Below are 13796 nucleotides of genomic sequence, written 5' to 3' on the forward strand. Positions count from 1 at the left end.
GAAATGGCCAGTGAGGTGGGACAGGGATCAGCATTCAATCTGGTATGATTAATCCTTTTCATTAGATATATAGAAGAGGAGGTAAACAGATCATTAATTAAATCTGCAAAGGATACTAAATTGGGAGCACTGTAACCAGTGACTGCGGTATGGAGATGCAAAGGGATTTGAAATTAGAAACAAAGGTAAGAAATAAACATCTCTGCTGCCAGGACTCATGCAAGTAAAAGAAACCTGCATTGAACCTGATATGTGGAGAGGGAAACCTAAAAGACCATAGTGCCAGAAGGAGATGCAGCCATGTGAGGGTATTCATTTGGTGTCTGGAGCTTGGTAAATTGCTGTCCATTGGAGGAATCCTAAGACTGTGCTCCTTGGAGAGAGAAATAAGGCTGACTCATTGTTTGTGGAAGTCAATGGAAAGCATCCCAGAGGCTTCAGTAAGGTTTGGTTATGGCCTGTAGACTGTGTCTGAGTGCTGATGGATGAGCCAGTGGGAGACTGCTCAGAAGCACTCTGTGCAGCCAGCTGACTCAGTGGGCACGCTTTGGATCAGGGGACCCATGGCCTCTGTAAAGAGCTCCACCTTTAGGGTGTCCACAGGGCAATGTAGCTAATCACAGTGTCAGAAGGGATTTGTATGGGGGGCAGGGGTGGGAGCAGAAGGATTTTGCTGCAGTGCAGGAGCAGGAGAATGACAAAGAAGAAAATGAGTGAAATCAATAACCAAATGCACTATAACCAACTTGCTCTGGCCTTCTCCAGTGCTCCCCTCCCAGCATCTCCAGAGAGCTGCTCAAGCATGGCCTCCTGGTCAACACCATCCCCAGGGAAACTTCTGGTGGAGAAGCAGAGGAGCAGGGAAGTAACGAGATCAATGCCAGAGAGGTATTAATGTGACTGAGCCAGGGTCAGGCCTGGGAGTCCCAGGCTTTTGTTGTGACATTGGAGTTTCATTTTCTGTGTTTTGTCCATTTAGCATTTGAGACACAAAAGGGAGCAGTAGGGCTCATGGAGGTTAATGTTCACCCTTTGTGTTGCTGGGGAATCTGCTTCATTGTCAGCCTAGACTGTATTGGGCCATTGCTGCAGGTTGTTCTTTCTTATGTCCCTGACATTCCTGTTTAGCTGGGACATGTGGTAAACATGCCCCTACATCCCCCACCAGCTGTAGGTGGCAGCTCTGGACAGTGAGGTGATGTGAGAGGACTCTGAAAATCCATCCCTTGAAGAGCAGTTCTGCATGTCTGTCTCACGACTGGGTGCCTTGAGTGCCGAGCTGCTCTGTGTGGGGGCTTTCCAGGGAGGAAGGGAATGGATGCCCCCAGAGGCGCTCACAGCAGTGATGAAGTCTCTACATAGCCTCTGTAGTGCTCAGGTCATGCTGGCAGAGGTTGAGGGGAAGTGAATGAACTTTCCTCAGGGCGAGTGATACTGTGCATCTCACCAGTCTGGAGAGGTTCTGCTGTGCCTATCCCTTCCTCAGTGGATCAGGGAGAAGCAAGAAGGTTAAAGGAAATATATATTAAAACTGTTTTGTAGGGTAGCATTGATTCTGACAGTCCCAAGAACCACCTTTTACAACAAGCTCTGAATGAGGTATTTCTACTCAGTTCAGTCCATGTTTAGACCAGCCATCAAATACTGGAGCTGGCCTGTTACATCGTGGGAAACGCTGTGTGCAAGAGGGGGGATTTCAGCAGTAGTGGGTTGCCAGTCTGTAAAGGTCATGGAAGGGTGAGACAGAGCTAGGAAATATAACAAGGGAAGGAAGCTTATCATTCTTCCCTTTGATGGCTTTTCGTACCCTGCAGTGCTTTCCAGCCTGACCTCTGCAAGCTGGGTTCACATGGCCAGCACAGTTGTTCTGCCTCTGGGTAACAAGGCACGCTTATCTTGCTGCAGCTTCTGGTGTCCTCACCTATCTGCTCATCTAGAGAGGCAAAGGAAGGAGGTCTGAATACAAGCAGGTGCAGGGGAGTTACACTGAAAGGAGCCATCCAGCGCTTGAAATAGAGCTAGGTGAGGTGACATGTAGAAGCATAGAAGTCATCGCACCAGTTTGCACCAATTATCTCCCAGCTCCTGAGTCCTGTTTCCCAGGATAGCTGATGATCCAGAAGAGTTGAGTTTGGGGGTAAGGGTTTTCTGCTGGTTTGAGGTTGGCTTCAGCCTCCAATTTTGGATATTCTTTGCCAAGAAGGTGAGTCCAGCTGGTTGTGCGTTGGTGAGCTCAGGCGACAGCTCTGTACAGTTCTCATCTCTTTCTGTAGGAACTTTAGATATAGAAACAGCTATTGTGTCAGCACACAAAGCCTAAAGACAAATCAGGCACTTAGGCCAAGGAGTTGCCACCCAGTTTATCCATAAAGCCTGTGAGAGGCTCCCTCAGCTGGCATCCAGTCACTGATGTGGGGCTGGGTGCACCACTATTCCCTGATGTTCAGAGTTTTACCAGCTTATGAGTCTCTGACTGAATCTCTGACTGTCAGCATGATAATTTTACAGGAGAAGGTAGATTGTCCCAAACTACTATGAGGTTCTTGCAGCAAGCTTTGGCTGCTGTCAGAGAGTAGAGGACTGGAGAGCCTGTATAGATCACATCATAATTCATATACCTATCTGATCCTATTTTTAATCCTGCTTAATCTGTATCTTCAGTGCTACCTGGTGGGGGTAAGTCCCATGAGTTAATGTGGCTTCATGTATTCTGTATTCTCCAGGCACTTTTCTCTCCCAGCTTTGCACTCCTGTTTCTGCTCTCTTCCAGAAAATACTCAGTGCTAACTGACTATGGTAGCTCTCTCTGAGGGCATGGTTCCCTTGTGCTCTTTATGGTAGTATCTAAGGAAGGAAAAAGAAGGAGGGCAGAGATGTTTTCCCTAAGAGACTCCTCTGGCATACAGATATAGTGCTACTGTAGAGCACAAAACCTAGAGACAACAATTCCTATCCATTATCACTTAGTATTTCCTTCCTGGTGTATCTGAATGAGTGCTTTTTTCCCCTGCCTTTTTTTGTTGTTGTTGATGCCACCACTGTAGAGTGAAAGGTCATTTCCATTGGACTGTCTATGTTTCCTGTATTCAGTTGGAAATTCCAGCCCTATGGAATTGCTGTCTGAGGGCAGTCTGCATTTCCTGGCTTTGGCTGACACTGGATTTCACCCACAGTTGTCTGCCTTTCTATCCGGCTTTGTCACTCTGAGGTTCTTCTCAGACCACTTTTAGCTTGATTAATTTAAATTAGGCTGTTGTTTGCAGTTTTCTACAACCTGTTCTTCTCGGTTTCCAGATCACTGATAATATACCTCAGTAGTCCTAGCATAGACCCTGGTGCGACTGAGCTTTTGACCTGGTGTCATGCTGAAGACTAGCTGTTCATTCTTTACTAACATTTTCAGTTTCATCCAGTTTCTCATTTGTGACAGAACTTTCACTCCACAGATGCTGGTTTTCCAGAAATGTCTGTGAAAAAAAGCATTACCTGAAGGTCCAGATTGTCAGCTGGTTACCTCGCCAAGCTGTTTCAGAGGTACCTTGAAAGAAGTCCACTAAGCAAAGGACCAACTCTTGTTCCATAGTGAAAGCACTGGCTTAAGTGGTAGCTGTAAATTAACTATTTATGTATAGTTGTGTAAAGTTTATATAGTTGTAATTAATTAAGCTCATAATTGTAACTCCAGCTTGCATGGGTGTAGGGGTCAGGCCCTTGAGTGAGGGAATCAGGGAATTCAGTGTGGCATTTTATTCTTCCCTCACATCCATCATGGGTGAGCTCAGTCTTTTGTAATAGGGAGCCATCCAGGTACTCTCCGGGAAAGCTGTGACATACTGGGAGGGGGCATAGTCTTCTTGAGCATCAAGTCATGTTTAGGTGCCCTGACTCTGGCCATGGGGAAGTCAAAGGCTACTACAGTCCCTGCCCATGGGAAGCGGGAAATCATGTTGGGTAGTTATTGAAGATAATTGCCTTTACACTATTTCCCCTCAAGGAGTCTCCTTTAGGCTAATTTCTTAGAGAGGGAAATGAGCACTGAGGAGTTAGTAGGAGGCTGGTTTTGTGGCACACTTCACCCCTGAGAAGTCATTGTGGAACTGAGGTTTCTCTGGGACTTGTGGATGGATGCACTTGGTGTATCCCCTTGTCCAATGCTTGACTCTCCCCTCATTCCGGCATTCCTGGTTCCCTGCAGTACCCAGCCTTACAATACTGCTGCTATTCTCTGCTCACTGGCATGTGCTTCCCAGGTGCTCATACCCTCCTGCTTCTGAGGCTGACCCTGTGATGACAGCTGCCTGGCTGCTTATCAAAGGCTCCATTTAGAGCTAGCCTGAGTGCAGACAGAAAGCTGCAGTGTTAGACCCCGAAATCTGACACACTGTGGCTTGCCCGCTTTTCAGTGGGTCCTTGACAGCCTTTCAGCTCATGTCTGTCAGCCCCCCTGCCAGGCACACAAGTTCACTTCCATCTTGGAAGAAGGGGAGAGAGAAGTGACATTTCACCGAGTGGCGGGCGTGCCGGAGGATGTAGGGAGATAAGGCAGGATCACAGGAGCAGCTGAAATCCCTAGCGGATATTGCGTTGCTGGCTGGATTGACAGGTTAAAAGTATTGCTGGGACAAGTCTCCCTGCTCCCTCTGTCCCAGAGGACTGTGCAGTGAGAACAGCACTCAATCCTAATGAATCTTGGCCTACATTGGGACCAGCTCTGCCATAGCCTGGCATAAGGACATCCATGGGGAATTCATTTCCAACTTTCAACAGGAGCTACCCATAGAATGGCTTTTAAAATAAATAAGTTCACTTAGCAAACAGCAGCAGTAAATGAACAGAAACACTGAGGTGGCCAAGGATGAAATATTAGCATTTTTCAAATCCATTTAGCGAAGACAGCCCCTGGGCACTGGTTCAGGTCCTTGTGTTAGTGGGCTGTTTGCAAAGCACTAAGCTAACTTACAGCCAAAACCTGTCAGCTTCTTCCTGGAGCTTAGGAGGGCAAAACTTGTCTTAGTTGAAAAACTAAGTCTGGTCTAAAATCATAATACCTTTGCATTTCTTTCATCCCAAAGTACTTATGTCAGTCAGAGCACAAGCTTCAGGCAGTGTTTTGGCCACTCCAGACTGCAGGCAGGGAAAGGAACAGTTTTCTTCAAGCCCCACAAAAATGCTACATAGGCAACAGCAAACTGAGGTGACTTGTTCAAAGAGCACCACTTCAGTGACCACAGGTGATCTTGATGCAATGAAAGGGCTCCCTGTTGCATCACAGCAGTGAGCAGCAGGCTCAAACAGTCCTGGCTTGGAGAACCTCCCTGCGCAGTTATGAACTGCTTCCTGCCCACGGCTAAGTTTACTGGGGAAGTGATTTGTCCAAATGTGTATCTGGCCTTGACTAGTTCACCAGCTCTTGAGGGTTGCAGCACAATATGGCATGGCTTGAGGCTGCTGTCTAGCAGAAGTTTCCCACTCTTGGAAAGATGTGACTATGTCCTTGGGTAAGGACAAAGTTGCATGGGGAGCCTTTTCTTCGAGGTTGCTTGATCCAACCTGATCTCCACCAGTAAAGCTGTGCCAGCTGTGTGATGTGAGTGGTAGTTTCAGCCCAGCATCCACTAGGAAAATCCCATGTGCAGAAGCTAAGGCTAGGGCTCCTAACCTGGGGAAAGGGGTGGCAACCCTCAGGAAATGGATATCGGACTGGGATGGGGGTCTTCCTGAGGAACTTCTCTGTGCAGTCAGTGGGGAAACACTGGTGACTGACCAGTGTGTGACCCAAGCTATTACCTGTAGGTCCCAGACCAGGGCATTCTCCCAGGCAAGTGACAGGTCCCAGGAGAGAGGGAGAGTGCTGGGGGGTGCGGGGGGGGGGGGGAGCGGGGATTGGTCCTGCTGGGTAGGCAGAAATGAACTAAGCCAATACACTAGTCAGTGACTGGCCAGGGGACAAGAGGTCTGTGAGGAGGGTGCCTGAGGCCAGGCAGGTTGCCAGGGCAGGGAGAGGGAGGTGCACAATGGCTGGGGATGCAATGCTAGGGAGACAGGGTATATAGGGGCAGAGACATGCTGTCATCCTGCAGCCAGTGGGGAAATCACACCAAGGACTACTGTGTGCCCTGCTTGATGACCTCCCCACAACAGTCTCTGTTCCCTGCTCACTCCTATACATGGCAGATGGAGGCACTGCCTTTGTTTTATGCGGTGATCTGTGTCCTTTCTCCCAGTTACTGTGATTCTGCAGTACCTCCTGCCTGTTGTTAATGCCCAGACTATTCAGCCCCAATATCTAGGGCATATTGTCCACTTCCTTTTCCCTGTTGTGCAACCACAGTCCCATTCTGCAGCTGTATCGCTCTGTTCTGCATGCAGCAGTGCCCCTTGCAGTCCCTACCAAGAGGTTAATAAAGACCTACTGCCTGAGTTACCTTTAGCTTTTATAAACCAAAAAATACAAACAGCATGTAAGCAGCATTCATTACCTTGCACGCCTTCAGCTGCTTATTGGATACACATCCCCCTCCCTCCAGCATCTCTCTCTTTTTTTAATATGTTTTTTTTAATTTGTTTTGATGAATGAGTGACAACCCTGACACCCGATTCGCTGAGATTAATAGAAACGACACAATATTTACGTCGCGCCGACGAGCAATTATCCTGCCATCTATCTTTGAGATTATCTTTCTGATTGAAAACTACTCATCCATGTAATCGGAATTATTTGGAATTAGAAGGGAATTTATGGCCCTTCTCATTCTCCCTCCTATTTGCCTCTGTCTCCATCCTTCTTCCCCCTCCTTTAAGAGGGATCCTTTCTTCCTTCGTTCCTTCCATCCTTCCTTCTTTCAGCCTTGTGGATGGAAATGTGTGCTTTACTGTACAAGGCTTTGCTGTACAAGGATGGTTGTTTGTGGAGATGGGGGAAAATGTGCAAGACTGGCCAGGCAGGCACTGGGGACAGTGGGGACGCAGTGAGGCTTGGGCAGCAGCCGGGAGATAAAAGGCTTTTCGGAAGAAGGCTGGCATGGGAAATGGACATGTGGAGTATGTGACACAGTGGAGGCTGCACAGGCAGTACTGCAGTGACAGAATAAGTGGAGCCACCTCACTTAACCTCCCTTCTTCATTCTGTTTTACAGTTCCTTCCTTATTACTCTGTTTTGAAGATGCCTTTCACTAGCCCACTGCTTAGTAAATGTGCTCCTTGTGCATTTATTTTATCTAAATGCTTATCTGAAAGTATTTTTCTAGCTCACTCTGTGTAGAAGGACCCATGCTTGTGGGCCGCTTCTTGCTTGCTGTGAACCTTTCTGTAGCGGCTGCTGGTGTTTCTGCTACTTCAGCAGTCCCTGGAGACAGCCTGCTGTCCTCCAATGTGTAGGATGGGGTCTGACAGTCTCGCTTCAATACTGGTGTCCCTTCAAACAATGCTGTCTGTATAGGGTTTCTAGGAAATACTCTTGCTTATTTGTAACAGCTTTAAGGAGCTGATAGGTGATATAGGACCTCTGTTTTTTCTCACTGGGAAGAGCTCCGTCTTTTGCATTTTTTCAGATGCACCAGTGTTTCCCACACTTTTCTTTATTTGCTTTTCACTCTTTTGCTGGCCTGTGATACAGAAGAAGCAACTAGTCATGTTGTCTCAGGTCACCTCTAGAGGCAGGAGACACAACTCTCCCTTTTTGATGATTCCAAGATAGGATAACAAAATTCACATATGCTCCCTCTCTTCTCTGGAAGCCCATCTCTTAACACAGTCCTTAGTGAAGCATTTCCTACCTTTCCCTTCTTCTGTATGAAGACAGGAGTGGAACTATCCTGCTACATATAGAAAAAATCTGTGCTGTAGATCAGTCAGCACTGAGAACTACTCCTCCTCTGTAGACACGCTTCAAAAACAGTGCTTGATTTTTTTACAAGTGGTTGTGGTAGAAACAGAGACAGTGAAGTGGATGTCAGGGGATGTCAAGCAGCAGAGACGTTTTAAATGGATCTAGTAGCATCTGTGTCCTTTGAGAACCACAGCATGGAAAGGTCCTTGGCTCACGTGAATCCTGCTGGAGAATAGAGAAGGGAAACAATGTAGGTTTATGAGCAAGTGCCATGTGCTGAAAGAGAGACACAGGCTAAGTGCTGAAGGAATTCAATATGAACTCAATTGCAAAGATACCAGCTAACATACAATCCAGGCTGACAAAGATGTTTGCTACAGAGAGCAGTGTAAACAGTTAATGACACAAGGATTTGGAAAAGGAAATGTGCTTTGAGGTACAATTGCTCTGTCAGCTTGTGAGATCTAGGCCCAGATGGGAATCCCAGATCCTTCCGCCCAGAAATACCCGATGTTGTTATTAATTAGTATGGAAATATTTTCCTTTCTTGAGAGAGGGCTGTTGAATTGCCAGTGGGATACTGGGGGGATGGGTGTGTGCATGTGTGGGGTAGGCTATCAAGGAACTATTAATTAGGTTACTTCCCACTGCTGTTGACATGCTGGGGAAGGGGGTTGTTTGTGGGCCAAAATAAAAATGGAAAGGGAAACAGAAAGACTGGGAACAAGAATAGAAAGCATGAGGAAAAAAAGCAGTTGGGTAAGACAAAGCACACAGGCTGAAAGAAGAGGTATGTGTAAAAAGACACTCCTAAGATTCCCGAAGGAGAAGACGGGAAGAACAAGAAACCAGGATATGGTTAGAACCAAAGGGGAAGCTCCTTTGAGACAGCAGTAGTGTGGTTCGGACACAGCCACACAAGGACTGACTGATCCTCTCCTGCCTTGTCACCGGTTTTGTTGTTCATACTTCCACAAACTTGGCACCAAAGCCTCCTCATGTCAGAGCAGTGATATTTTATGCCAACTGTCACTATGAAACAGGAGAGAATTTGGATGAGAAACTTCTTCAGTTGTAGGTTACCTTCCTTTGCTGGCTGGGTCTCTTACCCCCTTCCTTTGGAATGGGATCTTTATCACCTTTGATGAATAATCATAAAAATACTAATTGGAATTTTTGCTTGGCTTCCTACATAATACTTCAACCACTTACTACTTTTATCAAGGTCTCCTTGCAGTCTCTAGCTCTGTTCTTCTGGTCATAGTGTGTACAGCCCTGGGAGAGCGCAGACACAAAAAACAGCATAAAGTGATAGTGTAGCCCTGTATCTAAGCAGTAGGTGCTGCATTTACAGTTCTGAGAGAGTGCCAGAACAAGAAAGAGACATAGAATGTGTGTGGCAGTGTGAGTTAGAGCAAGGAAAGGATCTATTCACAGAGGGGAAAGAAAACTGAGCAAGTGGGTTACCTAAAAATATCAGTGCAAGCTCCAGGCCCCCTTGCAGAGGGAAGAAATCAGTGCAGTTGTGATTATTCAGAGAAAGTGTTCTGGGTTTGCAAAGTGGGAGGAGTGGAGTGATAAGACAAAGACATAGCATTGATACCTCATATGGGACCAACACATCCAGACCTATTTATCCAGAGATCTACTCTGGAGAACATAGCTGTCTGCCGCATTTTCTTCCAAGAAACCTGTCTAGTAGGAAGTTGGATTCTGAGCCTGCAGAGGACCTACCCAGCCTCCTTGGAGTAATACAGCACAGAAGGAAAAAAGTTATCCAGTTTGCAGCCTACCATCATCACTTCAAATCCTCAAGTTCCCTAAGAGATCCAGAGTGAACAGAGGTGGTTTGAAACAGAGAAACTGGTAAAAAGAGGGACTAAACCTAGAAGGATAACCTGGCTTTCAGTTCCAAGGGTTTGTGTGTGACCATGATAATTTATGAGCGTGTGAAAGGTTGCTGTTAGCCCATGCACATCTGCTGAGGGCTAAGGAAACTGTTGTCCCTAAATCTGCCACCAATCATAGAATCCAGGAGCACTCATGGAGCCCTTGCCTGCCCTCTTCCTATGCTACATGTAAGGCAGAGCACGGTCGAGGTGGGCTCATCTGCAAGGAGGGGTATGGCAGCACAAGAAGAGTAAAGCAGGAAGAAGGTGAGCACTGCAGAGGTGAGGGTTCCTGATTCCATATCCAGCTCTTTTTCCTTTAAAAGTGGGGTGGGGTTTTTTGGTTGGTTGGGTTTTTTTGGTTGGTTTTGTTTTGGTTTGTTTTTAAAGAAAATGAAATACAGATTATATTGTGTTCCTTAGAAAAATGCCTTGTCAGTTTAACTCAAATTTATTGTTAGGCCTGCTTTTCTAAGGGAATACCGTGTATGTGATTGCACTGGGTGAGTTTGTGTAACTTTTGAACCTGTTATCTAATTTCAAACACATTTTTCACCCAGTCAGAAGTCTGAAAGGTATTAAGTTCACGCAAGTTTCATGAAATAGGTGACAGGTAGAGGAGGAAGACCTTATTATTATCCCTTAGGGAAAGACTGCAGAATGAGCTCACTCTTATTAGAGTCCAGGAGATCCACATGGGATAGGGACTGTCCAAATGCCCCAATTACAGGAGAGTTCAGTTGAGGCTCACATCTGACAATGTGTGCATCGGAGGATCCATTGGTTGGTCAGTGTCTCTCATAGATTCTCTAGTGACTAGTAAGGCACAAGCTTCCTTCTTTCTGGACATTCATAATGCTGCTAATGCATGTGGATTCCCTGGAATTTAATAAGAGGTGAGTAACATTGCAGCCTCAGTATAATACAGTTAAAAAGCCAGTCAAACACAACAGAGAAAGCTATTGGAAACAAGGCATCTTTGTTTCAGGTACCTGAGAAGGCAATGCACACCCAAAATTTTCAGTAGAAGATTCTTTCAGGAGGTAAGTTGTGGTGCAGATGTGAAATTGCTGATGTCTGTACTGACTGTATCTTCTGCCCTCTAGCTTATGTGTGCCCCAGTTTTCATCATATTAGACTCTTTGAGTACTGGTTTAAGTGTGATTTTTGGATCCCGGTACAGTAAACTTGTACAGTTCTGGCATGAATATTACTTTGGTATGACATACTTAGTCCAGCATAGCTTCTTTGGAGATGTAAGCTAGACTAACATAAATGTGGTTGTAGTTATATAACTTTGTTCAGTGCAATATTCTTATAAAATCATTCCTGTGAAGTGGGGTAGTTACATTTATACAAAAATGGCCAGGCCTCAAATTACAAAGCATTTGCAGTAGAGACCATATTTGCATATTTACATATGCGTGGTGTTTAGTGTCAAAGGGCCCAGGTTCTGAATGCTGCTTATAATAATAATAATAACAACATAAAAGGGTTACAAGTCTGGTTGGGGAGTCACCACAGTGTCTCTGTAATTAGTTGTAGTAAAAATTATCATTTATGAGGCATCTGGCAACACAGACTAACTCTCAGAGATGAATAGTAACTATGTAGTCATCTCTGTCATGGCACAGCATTAATGACGTTTTTGTCAGGGAACTTCCTTACTTTTTGCTTGCTCTGTACCATGAAATAAAGGTAATGGCTGAATGGATTTTGTTTGCAATCTTGCCATTACATGGACCACTGAGGCTGTCCATCTTCATGACTCACTTAACAATGTTTGCAAGGGGAACAGGTAACATTTCGCAAGCATAATGTAGCAATGCAGAAGCAGTTTCTCTGCACAGACTCCCACATTCTGAGGAAGGAGGTGAAACAAGAGTTTGCATTTATGGAGAACCTGGCTGCAGAAATTACCTTTGAAAGAGGGAATCAATGAGCAGTTCAGGGCAGGGGGCTGCTTCCTGATATTGTGGCTTTTGGTGTCAAGTCTTGTTTGCTTGTTTGCTCTTTGATTAAAGTTTTCTGGAGTGAGTAACAATTTCTCCAAATTACTGCCACCACTCAGAACAATAGTAGTTAACATAGAAGACTTCCAAAGAATTCCTCTAAAACTCAGCTTTTTGTTCAATTTCATAAAAGAATGACTAAGCTTTAGGAAAGTGTTTTCTTGGGGAATTTGCTGATACAGTCGAGAAATACGAAATGCCTTATAGTTACAACCAGCAGTCCACCTGCCTCCAGATTAGAGCCTTGCTTTCTGCCTGGATGTGAGCTATTGACCAGTGAGAAAGTGAAGAATAAAATAACTTTTTTTAAACATTAGCTGTTTTCTTTGGAAACTTAAGAAGGAGACATGAAAATATTTCCATAGGCTATATGTTTTCCAACATCCCATTTCTACAAATTTAAAAATGTGAATTGTGTCATCTGATAATATGGCAAAAAGAGAAGAATGACGCAGATGTAGCACAACAGCTCTGGAGAACAGGCTTCCAAAGAGCAGAAGGCAGTCTGTCCTGCAAGTTTCCATGGGGTTTCACCAGGCGAATGAATCCCAGGATCTCATGGCAAGGCACGTGATGTATTCAAGAGAGGTTCTGTTCTTGTCTATGCTACTTAAGGTGTATTTACAGGGCACAGGAGAGCACCACGCAGTGACAACTCAGATACAATCTCATGGGGCTCTCCATTTGAATTAATATAGCCTGGTTCTCATCTGGATATAAAGTCCATATGAACGAGGCTATATTTCTGCCAAAATCCAAACCAGCTCATTCAGAGCATGCTGAAGTAGCCCTGTATAGCTCTGTTTTGCTAACATACTCTTATTTGCTGTGTGACATAAAAATGGGGCTGCTTCGCCTAGAGTTTCTGTTACCCGGCTGCAAAGTGCTCTGATGCCGCTGTCCTGCCTCGCAAAGATGCAGAGGGCTGAATCTGACACTTCCTGCACAGAGCTTGGTGTTGCACAGAGGTGCTAAAGAAAGGCTGTGATTTCATGGTTGTTTGGGGTTTTTTTCCAAGCTTGTGAGCACAGGAGAGCTGCGTGGTACATGGCGTGTTGGGGAAGAAACTACTGTGATTGCTTTAGATCTTCCTCTTTGTGCCCAGTGGGGAGTTGCAGCCAGGTTGTGCGTGAGCGAGTGTGTCTGAGGGCCATGCCTGTGACACATTCCTCAAGGGAGGGGACTGGCCAGGAGCTGGGTCTCACCTCCCAGCAGCAGCAGGGCCCTAGGCAGAAGCAATGGAAGGGACTGGTTATTCCAGGCAAGGACAGGTCCAGGTGTGGCAAGAGCACAGACTAAAGCAGCAGCAAGGGACTGAGCAACCAAATGTCTGCATCTGAAGCACGGACTCAGCAGAAACCTTCCTCAAGCAGCTGTTTCCAAGGGGCTTTGGGTAAATCCACTTGAGGTTAAGAATTGACAGATTTATTTCCCCCCCCCCCCCTACTCACTGTTAAGCCTCAGTGAATGCGACATCTTTTTACAGGGGGTAGGTGGGGAGTGGGGAGGAGGATGGAGGGCAATGTAGCTTGCTATAGACTGTCCTATACCTGAGCTCCAGCTCACGTTCCAGCAGCTTTAAATATCTGTGATGAGCTGCAGGGCACCTTGGTGCCCAGAAGCAGCCCACAGCTCTTCCAGGAGCTTGTGGGGTGGGGTCAGGCACTGCCTGCTCCCCATCAGGGTCTCAGAGGCATCGGGGGGGGGGGGGGGGGGGGGGATGCTGTCTGTGGCACATGCCAAGACTGTTGGTAGAGGAACCGTTGGGTTTTTGGCTCCTTCTCAGCCTGGCAGGCTGTTGGCTGGCAGCACATAGCTCCGGCTGGCTGAGGGGGCTGAGCGCTGGGCACATTATCCTGGCACGCCCTGGCACTGCTATCTCTCTGCTGGGACCGTGTGTGTGGCCCTTCCTTCATGTTCTCTCAGTGCAAAGCAGCCTCAGACCAAATCCTGAGTGACTGAAACAAGCACTAAAGCTCGGCAGCAGCACAGTTGGCCCCTGCAGCTTGTCCTCTCTCGGTGTGCGCTGTAGCCTTGCTCCTTCGTCTGGGATGAGCTCAGTGCTG

This window comes from Harpia harpyja, chromosome 3 (genome assembly GCF_026419915.1).
Source record: "Harpia harpyja isolate bHarHar1 chromosome 3, bHarHar1 primary haplotype, whole genome shotgun sequence".
NCBI lineage: Eukaryota > Metazoa > Chordata > Aves > Accipitriformes > Accipitridae > Harpia > Harpia harpyja.